The following is a 17,284-nucleotide window of genomic DNA, read 5'->3' on the forward strand; positions in this document are numbered from 1 at the left end:
CACGTTATAACACTGGCTTTTCTTGGGATGGCCTCACAAACACCCCCCCCCCCCCCCCCCCCCCCCCACACACACACACACACACACTCACACACACACACACAATCTTGTAATTAATCCAGGAAATTAATGTGTGATACATCCATTTTCGCGAACCACTTTTGCTCAACTTGAAATCTATGAATATTCTAATTGCTGCCTTTGGGCCTTTTTGCAGTCGAACTTGGCGCTACTTATTGATAACAATGAAGGATGCGCGATATTTAATATCTGGGGTCTGCTTTTATTACTCGGTGTTGCATCATTTTCAAGAATATATAAAAAAAATGAAGCGCGGTTGTGGGCATTAATTCAGTTGTCGTGCAGGCTGGAAATAAAAATGCCATCATTTGTGCATTACCCGTGTATGATCTGAATGTATGACCCACTGTTACTGGTCAGGTAAGTTTGCTTCTTGAATCGACAGTTTGTTGCCCACTCGAGCTTTGATCTGATTATCCAATAAAATGTGTAAAACTGTGACGCGTGGTCTGCCGTTGGAGCGCACACTCAGTTAGTTATTAGACGTGTTACTACTGGTGCCCAGAGCTGTTCAGCTTAACGCACTGAAGCCTCTATCTGCTGCCTTTCGCTTTTTGTATTGTTCGAGTAGGAGGAGCCGCTTTCCTGTGATTGTCTGCCTCCCTCCCATCTCTCTTTCTCCCTCTCTCTCTGTCTCGCTCTCTTTCCCTCTCTCATTTTTCCAAAGTTGAATATTCCAATTGCCTGGGAGCTCTCGCCAGCGGAGCGGTGCAGCCCACTGACTGAACGGCACCGGACTGGTGTTTTTGCTTTGCGCCGCGCTGTGCGCTTTGTGGAACAGACGTGAAGGAGTACTCTTCAATACCCCGGCTCGGCTCATCCCCTCCCTGTCCACCCTTCTGTGTTTCTTTCGTTTCGGGGCTTCTCTCAAGATGACAGAAGAAAAGAGAAGTGGGCATGTAAAGCTGGTAGGTGTCTGAAACCCCTCCCCTCCGCGCTCAGAGGTGTCTGACTCGGTCTATCTGTGTGGGGGTTCAGGTTTGTGGGAACGCTCAGACAAGCCGGGGGAGAAAGAAGCGCCCGGAAATAGAAACGGGAACCGGTGGTGCTTTTCCCAGCCATCTATGGGATTTTTCTTTACGCGTTTGTGTAAGCTTTCTCTTGAATGGAACCGAGCCATACGCGCACGAACATGTCTGAGGTAGGCTGCTGGTAATAATGCTCAAACTTAGACATTAGTGCTGGGACAGGTTTTCTCAGAAGCTTCCACGTCCGTGTGTCCCCATCTGATAATATACTGTACGTGCAGATTTGTGTATGTGGCAAGTTAAGGCAACAGCAGTGTATGCACTCATTGGTGGTCTAACATTAGATTAAAACGGCATTTTTTGCTTACGAGGGTAATTTAGGGGGAAAGATGGGTAAATAAAGCATTTACGTAGTGTGCTCCAAAGTGCCTCTAACTCCCATCAGAGCTTAAGATAACCGAGCTTTAGTTTGGATACCCCTGCTGCGCATATGATGGCATACTGTTTATTAGAGTGATTCAGCTTCAGAGAGTCTTGTATTATGGTTATGTTTATTTAAAGGGTTTTATAGGCTCATTTCGCGAGCTGTAGTGTATCCATGAAACACAGACGCTCGAGATTTTTGCAGTTTATCTTGTCCCGGGGTGAATGATAGACTATAAACAAGGGGTCCTTATTGCATCCTCGTGCTTTTCAGAGCAATAGAGATTCATCCAAGCGAGAAACATCAACCTGATTTGTTTTGAAAATTTTGTGGAACTCTCTGGTAACCAGTAATGAACCCGATTGAAATAAGTTTTTCCCCTATTTTAAATGCCATTTTTGTAGCACTCTCGCTAAGAGAACATTTTTAACATTAATAGAATTTCTTTTCTTTTTTAAATCTCTATACTTTGATAGCAATATGTGTGCTACACTTACACAAATTAAGCCTTTACTTTTTCATTTTAGCTAAATCCAATCTCTGCCACCGTAGCACTGAAGGGAACTTGTGCCCCAAAATTAACAGCCCAACAAACTGGGATGAAATACACAGACAACATTGTGTTTAAGTGTCGCTACATATCGTTCATCTCACGCAGTGCTGAATGCCAAACATTATCCTGGACTTCTAATAATCCTGCTGAGCTCAGCTGACAGCATGAGGAAATGTGCTTCTTGTTAGGCTGCTGAAGTGTTTTGCAGCACTAACAAGTAACTACTGTTATGTGATAGGTGCCTGTCAGGTCATACGTCTGTAGTAGTTTGCGTTGTTTTTCTTCAACCTTTACTCGAATCAGTCCCTCCGTGCTAAATCTCAAATCCTGCTTTCCAGATTGCTACTCACTGCCTCTCCACTCACCCTCTCTGTGCCTATGCCACCAGTTTGCGTGAAGCAAAACCACAATAGGGTGGACTAAAAGCTGAAACCCAATCAGGCTTTTGCAATTCCTCTAGCAGAAGTTTTCCCAGTTCTTTTTTTTTTTCTCTTAAACCCTTGGCGCTGACTGTCTCCTGCCATTAGACAACATGGCTCATCAGACTGATTACACATCAGCATACTCATGTACGCTTCCATCTCAAACAGACAAGAATGCAGTTAATGCTCCTGGCTGCTAGTTACACTCTCAAATGCCATGTGTTCACTTTCCTGACTGATTTTCTATCTTTAGGATTGTTTTCCTGTTTCTCACTTTATCACCCTCCCCCTCTTCCTTCCTCCCTTCCCTTCTTATTATTTCTCTCCCCTTCTAACTCTTTCTATCTCAGAGGAAAAAGTGGGTGTTGTTCCCTGTCGGTACGGGAACCTACATCACAAAGCTCACTGTTATGCCTGCTTTACTTTCTATCAGCTTCTTTTGCTTAGGCTGTTGTGTATACATTTCTGTCTATTCACTGTGGGCAGCCAAAAGAATTAAAAGAAAGGTGGTAGATTTAAAGAAGCCTTGTTGTCCAGTGATGCATGTTGTAAGATTAAATTTAATGGATCAAGGGAGATGCAGCAAGCGTGATTCATTCAACAAGGTTTAATGGATTAGGTCGTGTAACGGTCATGTCTTGGATTTGAAAAAGCTCGACATTGCTGCTGCCAAAAAATATGGACAATATTGGTACCAGAGCCTCCCCTGCAATGCTGAGGGTTAGTTCACTTAATATAAGAATAAAGCAGTAGACGTGTTTCTCTTTGTTCTTACTTCCTAATGTGCTGAATTTCTAAAATACTTCTGATTGTCCTCTGGCCATTTTTTCATTTCATTTCAAGTGATTTGTGAGTTATATGGTATTTCTTTAAAGTCACTAAAGCTGTAAAAATCATTGGAGACCAGATTTGTGTTCATCAGTTTAGAATGAGCCCTGTTAGGTCTCCTTTGATTTTCGAGATTGCAGCAGTTGCATGTCAAGCCCCGATCACCTTGATCAGATTTTGAATTAGCCCACCTGTTAATCTGAAGTTGGTATAGCTGCCAGTAATATACCTTAAAGCACATAACTTCATCTGAACTACATGACAGACAGTAAGTGGTAGCTTGTACCATTTTGTGCGTCTGCACAGAGGTGGCCAGCTTTGTGCAGTCGAGGGATATACGGAGTGAAGCCATGCATCTGAACTTGGGATGTTTTAAAATCCCCTCTGCTCTCTTGTTCCCTTCAGCGTTCCAGCTTTCTGCAACAAATCTAGAACACAGCAATTCCTCTAATTCTCTAAAACAGTTCAAATGAATCATCTTAGCGAGCAGACATGGCCCGCTTAATAAACTGTGTGCTCCTGAGTTTCTACCTTCAGCTGTGTTGTTTTTGCACATATGCGCAGTAAATGAGCTGAGAAAACAGTTTTGTATTGACAAATGTTGGGGCTAATGTAGAGGCAGACAAGGTTTAGGTTTAAATAGCCTGCTATATATTTCAGTTATTGCTTTACGATTTTTTAAAGGTCTTTTTGCGTGTTCATTTTGCACTAGTAATAACACCCTAGAGGATATGCTTTTGTGATGGGTGCAAAAGTGATGGGTTGGTAGCACTGAAGTAAGCATAATCACAGCATCAAATGCACTTCAGGGTGCCATTAACAAAACCACAGGAATCTGCAACAAGCACCTATGTTAAATGGAAAGTGTCAAAACTAGCAGGGCCTGCTGCCCATTGTTTTAGAAGAGAAGCATGCTGTTGATCATTGTATATCAAATGATAACAAAAAAAGATGTGTGTTGCAAAGAATTTCTAGTTCTTTCTTTGCCTCTCTCCCACTGTACAGCTGTTCAGTTTCTTCACATTATTCATATTGGTCAAAGGCCAGATAAATCTTGTGGAAAAATTACTCACTTGTGTAGTTGTAGCTACAGTGAGGGCGATGGGGATTGAAATTAACCATGCATATGTGAAGGTGGTGGTAATTAGTTGTAAAGAGTAGAGGGACCGAGTGAGACTAAAAGATTGCCAAGTCTGACTGCGGATCATTCATTAAAGAAAATAGTTTCTGTGTGATATAGTATTGATCTGCGGAATAAATCTTGGAGTTGAGACCTACATCGCATGGATGGATGTATGGTGTGACAGATTGCCTCCTGTCTTTGTCTCCAGACTCCTTTGATCTCTTCAGTGCACTCAGTGCAATGAAGGTCCCTGCCAAGGGAGGCATAGCTTGTCTCCCAGATATATTTGCTCTGCATGTAGATCAGCAAAGAGTACTCATGCATGGCACCACATTGCTTAACTTTCTTCTCCCGGCCAAAATGCCGTTTTATTCTTGTGCTAGCATGAAAGTCCTGCGGCGCCATCTATGTGCTCTACTATAGTTTTGTTAACATTATATCTTAACACAGGCAGAGGAGCTTCTGTATTGCAGTGCTAGCACGGGGAAAAAAGCCTTGGTAATCTAAAACAGTGCACTGTGCTGTTGAAACAAAAATGACTATATAGAAGGTTACATAATCACAAAATTGTGGCTACAAGTGTTGGGCACACTTCTGTAAAGTGCTGAATTGTGTGCTTGTGTGCTGCTGTTCAGTGCTCCACTCCACTGTCTTCATTTTGTTAACTCTGGTCTGGCAAGCATCAGTATATATGCTGTGGCGGGAGGCATCATAGATGTTAATTAGTTTGCATTCAAGAACCCATCAGAGCTTCAGTTCAAATATATTGTCCATCCTTATCATTATGTGAGCTCCAGCCCATACTTTACTGACTTGTCCAACCTCCAAGCGTTTCATCTATAACCGAGCCTTAGTGGATGATTTACAGACTAATATCTCAGAGCTAACAGATTGAGCTTACGAGCTTTTGAGTTAAACTTGAAAATATGGGCAAAACAAGTCTTGAGTGGTGAGAGAACTTAAACCTCTGGCTGCTCGCACATGTAAACATGTATTGTGCCAAATTCTATATGCAGTACGTAACATGAAGTGCCAAGTCCCGTCTTTATATTCCTCTTTCTGTTGGCAATGTCCATGCTTGTATTTTTTTCTGTCTCTGTGTCACTTAACAGGAATGCAAACCTTTTCAACTAACACTAATGACATTCTGATATAAGCAAGTGCTGTATTTATACATTACAGATTACATATAGTTGCATGGTGGTGCAGACTAAACAAAACAAGGGTGGGACTGTGACCTGTCGTGTTGACCTGATCTGTGTGTAAGAAACACCAGATCAAAACTGGAAAAGGAGAGCTCAGCTGAGAACAGCTGAGGAGGAGGCGGCCAATTTTCATCCACACTAGTTAACAGTCAGCTGCCTATGTTGGTACAGATGTTTCCTATGATCTCACCTGCTGGCAGCAGGATCCAGAATCTGGGCCCAGTTCTGACGTCATGCTGTCCACCCAAGAGGCCTGTCTATTGGGTAAAGTGTTCCACACCTCCTGTCTGTTGGAAGCAGAAACTATGGATATTGTGAAGGTGTAGACTTCTGCCCGGGGAATGACATGAGCTGGGGGGAGTTAAAAGTCATATGTGAACAAAATGCTTTGAAGATTTTCTGGGTCTTTTTTTCTGTTATAGTAGATTATGGAAGATATTTGTTACTAGATACTAGTTCTTGAAAGTTCTTCTGGTTTTCTTTTGATTTTTTTTTCTTAACTTTACAGCAACTGTTTCAGGTGCCATTGCATTGGAAGTTGTTTCAAACTGTTCCAATTGTTCTGGAAACTTGTAACACAAATCCTTGCGCTCTTCACTTCGTGGCCATTTAACTCAGGTGTGTTGCTTGCAATAATGAACACTATAATCTCTGCAGCACAAGCCCGGATGCCGCTGTGATAAAAATAGAGGGATTGGAAATGGAAATGCAGGCGGAGAGAGGGAATAACTATAAAGAGAAAGATCAAGAAGGTAGGTGTAAACAGGAGGAGGCGTGAAAAAAGATTTTTGAGCCGCGAGGTTATTTGGGGGTTTCTGGGGAGGGTTCGTAGCTGTACAGATCAAAGAGCAAAGACAAAAAGTTAAGGGGGTTAGAGGAGGGAGGAAAAAAACACGACTGACTCATGCACTCACATATAGACACGTACATAATTCTATCATACACAGTGATCTGCCCAGCAGGTGCTTTTAAGGAACACCCTCCTACTTAAACGACTTCTTTAGGAATGATTGATGCTCTTTAGAACCTCTGCAAGAGATTATCTGTCACTGTTTGCAGGGAAGGGTTTATTTACAAACTGCTAGTTACTTCACTGCAGCTGAACATACAGCCAGCATAATTATAAGTGGGAATTTTATTTGACTGATTTTTAAGTGTCCTGGCCATAGGTTCAGTTCCGTGTTGGTATAGCAGTGGCTATTGTTAACTTTCCCAATTATTTTGTGTGGGTTTGCAGTGCCCTGGGGACTGGCTTTTTTTAAAATGCCGGCAAAGCTATTGTTTAACAAAATACCTATTGATTTGTGTCAGCTCTGCTCGTGGGGCCACACTGAGGAGGGAATGTTGTTTTGTTTTCACAAACTAGTTACTCGGAATGCTTTAGAGCACTAACTCCATCTTAGCTCAGGCAAGTCCAACCAACAGGAAAGACGAGGCTCATTTCTATTTATTCTAATTGATAGTACAGACTTTTATAGAGTCTGACCTAATGTTTTTAAATGTGTTCTGGCACAGCAGATGTGTTTGTATTTTTATAATAAAGCTATTTAAGATCTCATTTTTGCAAAATCTGCACAGTATTAGAGCCTGATCAATGTAGAATTTTTAAGACCATTACTATATTTGCCAGTATAAAAATCTGATGTATCAGCCAGCATATCTTCTTCTTTTTTTTTTCTTTGAGAAACACAAAGCATTTCTTACGTGTCAGTATTTATTTCCTTGTTTACGCTCTGCCAGGATGCTCAGATTGCGCTGTTTGTAGCATTCCAGGAGCAACGAGGAAGTTGCAGGTTGCCCTTTGTTAGAAAAACTGTTGAATGTCAACACCCATAGCAAGATTGAAGGGTGTTTTTTCCATGTCTTTTTTTAACGTTTTCTTTTATCTGTCATTATAAATGCAGATACTTACAAAATAGCTAATGGCGGCCGTTAATATCGGACCAGTGATAAATCAGTCGGGCTACATAGTTAGTGAGCCATTAGTCTCGCCAGGAGTTTTACTAAGGTTTCATTAAAAACCAGGAAGGGTAAGGTGGAGGTAAATGTGAGATTTGAGTGCTGTCACACATTCCTGAACATCCGTTTTCTTTCTGTGAGATCAGGTCGGAATCCCAGTGTTAGTATTTCCCTTCTTGCGAGCAAAGTTGACTGCTTAAGTTTGAGAGTGACTACTCTGCACTGCGAGTGAGTTTGCAATGATTATATGTTGCATATCATTGCAACATCATTGTTGGTACTCCTGCAATCAGCGAGCTCAGATCTGTCTTTTGACAGTTGTGCTGTGATATACACATTGGCAGCCTACAACACTTCCCATAAATATTTCACAAGAGATTAAGGAAACTAAATTTATCAAGCGGCTGTCAGGGCTCATTCATTGTGCTATCAATCAGCATGTCTTTTCACCCTTAACAATAATAAGATTTCCCATCTTGAGAATGAACAAATGATCACTTATCAGTGATAAATAGAGCTAATCAAACAAATAGAGCTATAAGCTGCTGACATTTCAATGCATGGAGCATGCTGAGCCAATCGAATGGCAGCCAAGGAAAACAATGGCTCATATTCACCTCCCCCTCGAAGGAAATGCCAAACATTACAGTGCTGTATAAATAGAAGCTTCTGACTTTGTAGAGCGTGATAGAGGACAGGAACCCCCTCCCTGGGGTCACAGTCATGGCAAGGTCTCCCACCTCTCCTCCCTTCTCCATTCTCCGTCTTTATTGCTCTTTTTGTTTTCATTCTGAGTGAGTGATTTATTTTTGTTCTGATTTCTTTTGACCTCACTGTGGGGTGTTTTTTTTTTTTTTTTTTTTTTTTTCATATTTTTTGGTTCACTTCTGTAGTTCATATTTCTTTCTCCCTCACACCCAGCAACCATGAATAACTGAACATCCTAGTAACACTTTACAGACACCTCCTGGTTTATTAATGAGACCATCTACTACAGTAGAACTGGCAAATGGCCCTCCAGGATGCATTATGTTTTGGGGGAATGTACGGACTTTGAACTAAAGTGACTCACGCAGTCTGTTCTCACTGTAACTCAGTTTAACTGTCATGAAAAACTTCCCGTTTGCATTTAGATAAATGCAGCTTATGCACATCTGGGAAAACAGGGCCCTCCAAAGTGCAGCGTGCAGTGTCGCATTAAAGGTGGCACTTCATTCTATTTGCCATTTCACACTGTTTTTTCCATCCACCTAACTGAGACTGGAGGAAGGAAGAAAGAAAGAAAGAAAGAAAGAAAGAGTGATCCTTAAAAAAAGGTTAGTTGCTCTGTCTGTAAGTGATGGGGTTACAGATGTTTCAGCTGAGATAACTCCAACAGGTCTTCAATCTGTACTAGGGCTGGGCCATATTATACCGTTCACGGTAATACCGGTATAATGTTAGGCAACGATAGGAAAATGAAATATCGCGATAGAATGGGAGTAAAACGCGCATGCGCAGTGCCTTTGTTTTCATACGCACATGGCCGATTGTTGAGTGAAACAGATGAACCAGAATTGGTTTGTAAAAATGGTGCAACTTCAGTGATGTGGAACTGGTTTGGTGTTTGTCCGTCAGATACACAACAAAGCACATTTTTTTGCAGAACATGCAAGCGGCCGTTGTTATTGTCATATTTGTCGGACTAAGATGCTCTTAAATCTGGGAGTAATCTGGGTCCTAAACTCCGTATGCTTCAGGTCAAACAACACTGCAGCATCACTTAGAGTTAAAAACTGTCTAAATTCTTTCATCTTTAATAAAACGATCAGCATTGCTGCTTTACCAGGTGTAACTATAAAGTTTAACTTCCAGGCATCCATGAAAACAAAAGTTATTACATTTAACGGAGTTAGAAGTTAGCAGGAAGCTAGCGGAAGTTAGCTCGCTAGTTTCGCTAGTTACCTAAGCATGATATAGCACGTTCTGACTGAGAGATTTCTGAAAAAATTCAAACGTACAGCTCTGCTATCACTTCCAACATAAATGAAGACAGGAAACTAAACAGCAGTGACGTTTGTAGGGTTACTGAAGTTGGGCTAGCTGGTATATAATGATGTGCTACGTGATCGCTAGCGACACAGCTATGTTAGCATAACATAAACAGTGAAGCTGGAGGACGAACACTAACACTTTTCCACTTATAAAAGTTAACGTGAAGGTTCTTCATGGTTAGAGACAAATGCAATCGCATGGCAGGATGCTGTAAACGGACCAAACTTCAGTCAGGAGAACAACTGAGATAATCCATCCACAATACGAGGTTAGTCATTAATATACTGCAACAACATGGGAATAGAGCCGCTGCCAGAGAATTCAACATTAATGAATCAATGGTACAGAAGTGGAGGAAGCAAGAAGAATGAGTTTAATAAAGTTTGATTTATCTGACTGCTTTGTTTCGCTTAATGTGCCTTATAATCCCGTGCACCTTATGGTCCGAAAAATACGTACTGCACACTGCAGTTTAATGTTGCAAAGCACCTCTTTTTAACTTCAGTGGATATTATACATGGTTATGCTCAGGATATGTCAGCCCATTTCTACTGGAAATGCCTTTTGGTTAAACTTTCAGCAAGGAATTTGCATTTGCACTGTTACATTTTTATAAAGCTTTAATGTACATAAAAACCAGCTTCTTGTTTAAGTGAAAATAAATGGAAGGTTGTCTTTTTGCGCTAGTAATGTTGTGGAGTTGTATTTTGTCTCGCATCAATTATATCGTCGGTTATATCGTTATCGCAAATTTTCAAATATATATCGTGATAAATATTTTTGGCCATATCGCCCTGCTCTAATCTGTACTGCCTTTTGAATCAAGCGTATAAATGTATTTCCTTCTGTTTGCAGGCTCCACAAACAGCCTGAAAGACCGAACACCAGCTGCTGGTCTCAGCAGATTTAGGAAACTGCATGCACATGTGGCAACACATAACCACAAGGACACACACATTCACCAGAAAGGCATTTTGTGTTTGGAGCTTTGTGTTTCTTTATCTCAGTCTTATCATGACACACTTCCAGAATCTGTAGCTGTAGCTGCAAGGGTATAGTTTATTCTCCTCCTGAAAAATGTTGGTTTTTATCTTGCAAAATTACTACTTTGAAGAGGAGAGCAGCTCCAACTGTGATTTTCAAGTAGTCAAATCCATTGTAGTTCAATAGGACAGCGTATTAGTATAATTTTTTTCCCCTTAGAGAGATTTCTTAAGAACAAAAGCTGTCATATAAGCTGTCAGGACTTATTGACCTGGGTATCTGACTACTAGAATCAATAACAACAGCACGGATAACATCATTTACTGGTATAGCTTGACAAGATGTTGATAAAGTGGCCGGCACCTTACGGATCGCTTATCCTTCTCATTTAGAGCACAAATAGCATGCGCTTTAAGCTGTCAGCTGTTTTCACAATGGGAAAACTTTTCACAAATATATCGTCAATCTTCATACAGAGGCCTATTGTTTTCTTGACAGTTTTTCCAGTCTCATATAGGTATACAGGGGCCAAGAATGCAATTTCCAGCATAAAAGATCCTCTTTTCACAAACTCAGAGTGTCGCTTATGTGGTGCGTAGATTGCTTTTTCACACGGTGTGAAGTAAATTACCATATTTATAGAAAATTCCAGTAAAAGGTTAGCCATTAACTTGGCACTGTGCTGTTGCGCACATATATACACACGCACAGAGTCAAATAAAAATATAGAAAAATTGAAGAAGAATTGGTGTCAAGTGTCAGCGGAGGCAAGTTTGTTTGCTTTCTAGCAGACAAACTTGGAAGAACAATAGATTTCCTTGGATTCTGCATTGTGTGCCTATGAATCATTCACTCGTTTTGCGTCATTTTTGTTTCACGAATGCATGTATGGGGCATTGTTTCACTCCAAGATATTCATTATTGTGGATTGCTGGTAAGTCCTAAAAGATAAAACAGAACCCTTCGCAGTGTTTCCAGGGAACTGGCTTTGAAAATGAGAAGAAAGTATATTTCAGAATTTAAAACTTTTGTTTTTTTAAAGTAAGGTGGGGAGAAGAGGGTACTGAAACTAAATAACACAGTGAGGATAAGACAGACCAGCTTCTTGCCTCATGAGCCTGATTGTCAAGGTCAGTCGTTAACAACATAAACACTTGCGAGTGGATTGAACCCTGCTTACTTATTATATTTCTGCTTTTGTTGACTGTTAGTGGTATCTCTGTTCCCTCTCTCTATTTCGTCTTTGCTCTCACCACATGCCACTGCGTCTAAATATCTAATAAGCTGTTCTGCCAACTTCTGATCCTTGGGTTTGTTCTCACCTGGGCAAATGCACATGAATAATGGAAGCAGCATGAAGAGAGGCAGGGGCCTGGTTGCTCCAGTGTTGTGTTGAGGCCTGATAAGGCTCTCTACCACAGCAAAAGAGCCTCGGAGAGCTGATGAGACGACGTCTGACACTATTAACTTTATTACCCACAGGCTGCCAAGCTGTAACAGGCAGAAGTATTAAGCAGAGAGTTAAGGATAGGAGGTGTGCTCTATTCACTGTCACAACTCTGTGAAAATCTCATTTCAGTCTGCTTTCATGTATAAATACATTAAACCAATTAGCAAGTCTGGCTCAGGCTTGGACTTCACAAGAGTTGATTGTTTGTTTTATTTTCAGTGTCTTGCATCAGTAAATGTCCTTCACACAATAGAGCCCTCATCAGCACCGCTGACAGCAAAACAAATATGGTAATGAAAATGAGTGCTGCTGAAACATGTGCACCCAGGCCAGTCAACATTAACCAGCATTTTACCATATGGATAAAACAAACACTAGTCAAACACTGATACTTCAGTGTAGCATCTGATTGACAAAGTACACCACGTTAGGAGACAGATGGTGTAGTAGTGGCCTAAACTAATGGACTTTATTCCAGAATACAAGTGTTTGTGTCCCATCTAGGACTCGTGTCTGGTTAGGCTTAGGTCAAAAAACTTACCGATTGGATTTAGGAAAAGATTATGTTTTGGATTAAAATGCAAGCTTGTTTTAGCTTCTTCAGTAGCACTATGACAAATTCCCCGACTGTGACAACACCAGCAAAGAACATTTGGCTGTGGTATCCCTGTGTCTTATTCCTAACATTATGGGACTATTCTAGTCCGTCAAAGTACCCCATACATTACAATCTAACGATGCGTGTTTCAGGCTCTACCGATTCCTCTGTCCTACAGGTAGGTGAACAAATGACAAATCCTAAAGAAAGATAATAAAATAGTTTGATAAAAGTGTATAAGAACAGGAAATGAAAAATAACAGTTAAATTGCATTAAAAAACATACCGCATTTTCACCTTTTAGCCCTATTTCTTCCTCTTCTACACACAAAGACATGCTGTGTTGACAAATGTTCTATATCTGCAGTACATGCTATTAGTATATGCTGTTACTAATGACAAATTATACCAATGTCTGCAACTTAATTTGGATGCCATTAAGCACATTAATAACTAAGCTAAACACCGTTTTTCAATGCTACCGGCTTAATTTATGCTGAAATGCTGGCACTATTATGACTTATTCCATAAAGTATTAATAATGAGTTTCCACAAGATCCGCTGAGGGTTAGTGAGGTGAACTGTGATAACCTCTTCTCTGAGTCCCAGGCATATTTTCCTCAAACAAAGGACTAACATTGGTAAACTGGGAATGGGAAAAGTTAACTGGCAGTGAGCTACTGCCCTTACTGGTGCCCTGTGCTGGCTGAATTTGAGGCCTGTCAGGTGCTTGATAAGCAATTAAAAAGTGATTCAAATAAAAAATATTGGTTTTGCATTTGAGCCAAATTTTGAGATTAAAATAATTGCTGTGTAGTATTCACTTTGTGGATGTAGGCTCCTTGCTGAACACGTTTACCAGTCGGGATGGATAGACCCACAGAGAAGTGACGTAGATTTATTTTGTTCTGGAGTCGTTGCTGTCTCAGCTGTAGCAGTGAGGGGGTTAAGTTTAAGTCCGTCTGCTCAACTGTACTGAATGTGAAATGGAAACACCAGCTTGGCTGGATTACTGTTTACATTCTATGAATAGGAATCACATGTTTGATGAAACCGGCCTGCTCCTGAGGTCTGCTGCAGAGAGGAAAAAGCAGGAATGAAAGGGAGGAAGAGAGGAAAAACTGAGCCTGTGGAGGTGGGCGGAAGAGTGAGAGTCAGAAGAAGAAGGGATGAAAACATGATAAAAATGAAGGCTGGACTTGATGGTCTAAATATTTATTATTATCCCAAGAAGAAGCTCACTGAAGCACATGGCATGTGTTGCTTGATCCCACTTATATAATCATATGTACAGTTTTGGTGTGTTCAGGTCAACTTGAGGGCTCTTACATTTGGAGCTGCCGTATTTCCTTTTTCTAAAATAATGAATAAGTCTCTTGATTTCTGGCACAAGTCATCAGTAACCGGTCGTGACATGTGTCTTATGCGTGGGGTATTTTTTAACCCTGTTAAAATTAATTGCCCACTAAAATGTCAGGATTTCAGTCCACTAATGCAACTGAATTCCACTGAATCTACTCAAACAAAGTCCTGTTTCGTTTTGGTTTAAATGCTTAGCTGAGGTGATTATGGTAAATGCCATGGGAAGGGCCTGAGAGTTGTGTTTGTTAACACTGCCACTAATGAAAGCAGTCATACAGCCGTGTTATGTTGGGTTACTGTTTTCCGTCCTGCTGATTTGTGCAGCCTCGCCAAAGTGTGTGGGGCTTTGTGATTTAGCACCGCACAAACAGGCCAGTCATTCTCTGTAAAAACACGCGTGTTGGCTCCAGGCGTGACATTTGGTTACGCCGTAAAAGTCATGAATGAAATGTCCTTGTTGACGTGAGAAAGGCACTATGCAGAGCCAGAGAGAGAGAGAGATCAAGCTTCCACCTTGTTGTGCCACGTTTAAGCTATTTTCCTTCTTCATTTTCCTTCCAAAACTAAAGTATAATTTTCTTGGGTGGACTGAATCACAGACAAAAACATTATTTATCATCTAGCTGCATTAAAATGCCATAAAAGGCACTAATACCACAAACACAGGTGAAAGGTCCAGGTCATTGAGTCAGATTAGCCGAGCTGATGCCGAGAATGCCGTGTCGAAGGCACCCACCTGTCTGTCAAAGCAGCCACACACGATAATATATAACTCTAAGCCTTCTAATGCAATTCAAATGGGTAACTTATCAAACTATTCACCCTCCTCCACTTTGCAGTGAGCTTGAACTTTTCTCCCTCCTACTCTTTTTCCAAGCAGTATAAGCGATTAGCAAAAGGGTTTTGAGAACCATTTCTAATCATTAGGAAAGTTTTTTGTGATGTGACAGCATTGTTGCCATGCACATGTTGTGGGTTTCTTTTCTTTTTTCTTTTTTTTTCTCCAGCATCCCACGGGGATAAACATGCCAGTGTCTCACGATGTGTTTTCTAAAGCCCTTCCAAAAGGAAGACCGCTGAACCCCTGGTGTTGTTGTTTACTGCTGTCTTGCTCTCTGGAGCCTCAAACCTCAACCATGTGATTTTTCTGCTCCGCTTCCTTTCGCTGCGATAAGCCTGTGATCAACAGCCTCTGGTGATAGATAGATTCAAGGGACACTTATAGTACAGAGAGTAGCGGGAGTGCAGGTGGGGGATTGTGTGGGGGTGTGCGGGTTTTGTAAACACTGTCAATCTGACAATGAAAAGTGGCGATTCACTGCAGATTGTCACAGTGTGTCAGTTGCATCAGTGAAAGCAGCTTGCACTGGAGTAGGAACCGAGAGCTAGAAGAGCATCTTATTATGATTTATATATATATATATATATATATATATATATATATATATATATATATATATATATATATATATATATATAAATAATATATGTTTGATTGCATCTGTCATTAGCATGTTTTCTCTCCATATTTGCAAGGAGGTGACGCTCTGCTAGATTTGAATGACACCAGAAAGTAGCGTCGTTATAAACATAATAACGACCGCTCGTCTGTGGTGTCCACATCTGTCTCTCATTCTGCTCTCATTCTCAAAGAAAGTGTTTGATAGATGTCTAGCATCTGTCTCGCTCGCGCCTTTCCTTTGTGTCTTTATAAGCGCTGCAGTGGATATGCATTTTTGCCCTTAGGGGAAAGGTCTACGTGTGGTGATTGTTTTTATCTATTACCCCTTCGTTCCATCATCATCAAGTGTCCATTAAGCTCCCGTTTTGGCTCTGCAGCTGTGCTGCTACAGTTCACGGGGGAGCAATTTAGTTTTTACCAGTAAATTGTTTGTACAAGGATAATCATCTTTGTTCCACAAGTGTCATCTCTCCATACTGATGTGTGAAACCTGCGCTTTTAAATAAACAGCCTCCTTTGTTGTTTTAGTGTCAGATTATGACGCGACATAAAGCGAGCGTGATGTCAGTGGTTGCTATTTTGGGGCATTTCTTTCAGGTTATGTCTTCTCCCACATGAACGCTGGATCTGAATGCGTGGGAACAGGTTTTACGTATATGTAGATGAAAAATTCAGTCTGCCTTTAAACACATACTAAATCAAATGATCTCTCTAGGCAGATTAATGAGTCATCAGTTGCATCCATTTTTTCTTTTTTCTCTTTTTCGTTCACTTCATTAATAAAAGCTCTGAGCAAGACTAAAAGATTTTGCTACAACACGCACTGTAGTAGATCAGGATAAGTGCCTAACAGGTTTGTGTTATCCTTCCAGATGGGACACTTCACCTTAACAAGAATGGCAGATGAAGAGAGACAACAAGACAGAGAGAGTTTGTGCTTGTAAATGTGGAGCTCTGGCTGTGTGTGCTTATGATTTTGTGTGTGTGTGTGTGTGTGTGTGTGTGTGTGTGTGTGTGTGTGTGTGTGTGTGTGTGTGTGTGTGTGTGTGTGTGTGTGTGTGTGTGTGTGTGTGTATGCCAGCCTGTCTGCAGAGCAGCCGCATTTACCATGAGGCTAGGAATTGAGTCCCTTAGAGACTCCCATCATAGCCAGCATTGTTTCCCCAGAGTGACATAGCTAAAGCTTAATGGGGCTGTTGATGGTGTGTTAAAGCTTGGTGTTAATTATAACACCATGCTCCGTTAAACACAGTCACATTAGCATCAGCATAAGGAACACTGCTGAGCTCTGTCCCAGGGAATAAAGTGACACTGCTGATTCAGTCAACAGTTGAATTAAATGTTGATAAAATACGCAGTTTAATGGTCATGCACTCATATGCGATCTGATGTGCTCAATAATTGAGGGTTCAGACTCTGTTTTATGGATGTCACGGTGCTAGAATTTCAAAGTCGAAACTGATGCCCAGGAACATGTGCAATACGCAATATTTTTATACCAAAAAAAGGGGAAAAGAATAAAAAGAATTAAGAGGCTTTTTTTAAGTAAAAATTAGATAATGCTGTCTGACTGATTCTGGTGACTCGGCAGTAGATTTTGTTGCTGATCAAATCAGATTTAGCAAGTGCCTCTTCTCTCTAGTTGCTGGTAGACTTTTCTCAGCTTTAGAATGGGATTTTAAGAGAGCATAGCACTTTTTAGATACATACAAATGTTTGTCCGGTTAAGTGAAAACCATCCATTAATGTTACCGACAGGCAAGACTGATAACGTTTGCTGCTCCCGCATTATCATTATCATTTTATTACTACTTGTGCCTGCTTGTCTGCA

At 40.9% G+C, this 17,284-nt stretch overlaps 1 protein-coding gene across 5 annotated transcripts in view; it reads left to right on the top strand.

The window, feature by feature from the left end:
* The window catches only part of mid2 (midline 2), a 174,696-nt gene that overhangs the window by 64,114 nt on the left and 93,298 nt on the right, over positions 1 to 17,284 (top strand). For 2 of the 5 annotated variants that reach the window (XM_076874577.1, XM_012917696.5), the window contains exon 1: positions 600 to 989. The exons of 2 other annotated variants lie outside the window; for them this stretch is intronic. The gene's annotated coding sequence lies outside the window, so the exon portion shown is untranslated. Of the gene's footprint in view, positions 1 to 599; positions 990 to 1,070; positions 1,223 to 17,284 lie in introns of those variants that run through there. One more of the 5 variants, XM_004545521.4, reaches the window with a different exon arrangement.

Source organism: Maylandia zebra, linkage group LG2, assembly GCF_041146795.1.
Source record: "Maylandia zebra isolate NMK-2024a linkage group LG2, Mzebra_GT3a, whole genome shotgun sequence".
Classification (NCBI taxonomy): Eukaryota; Metazoa; Chordata; class Actinopteri; order Cichliformes; family Cichlidae; genus Maylandia; species Maylandia zebra.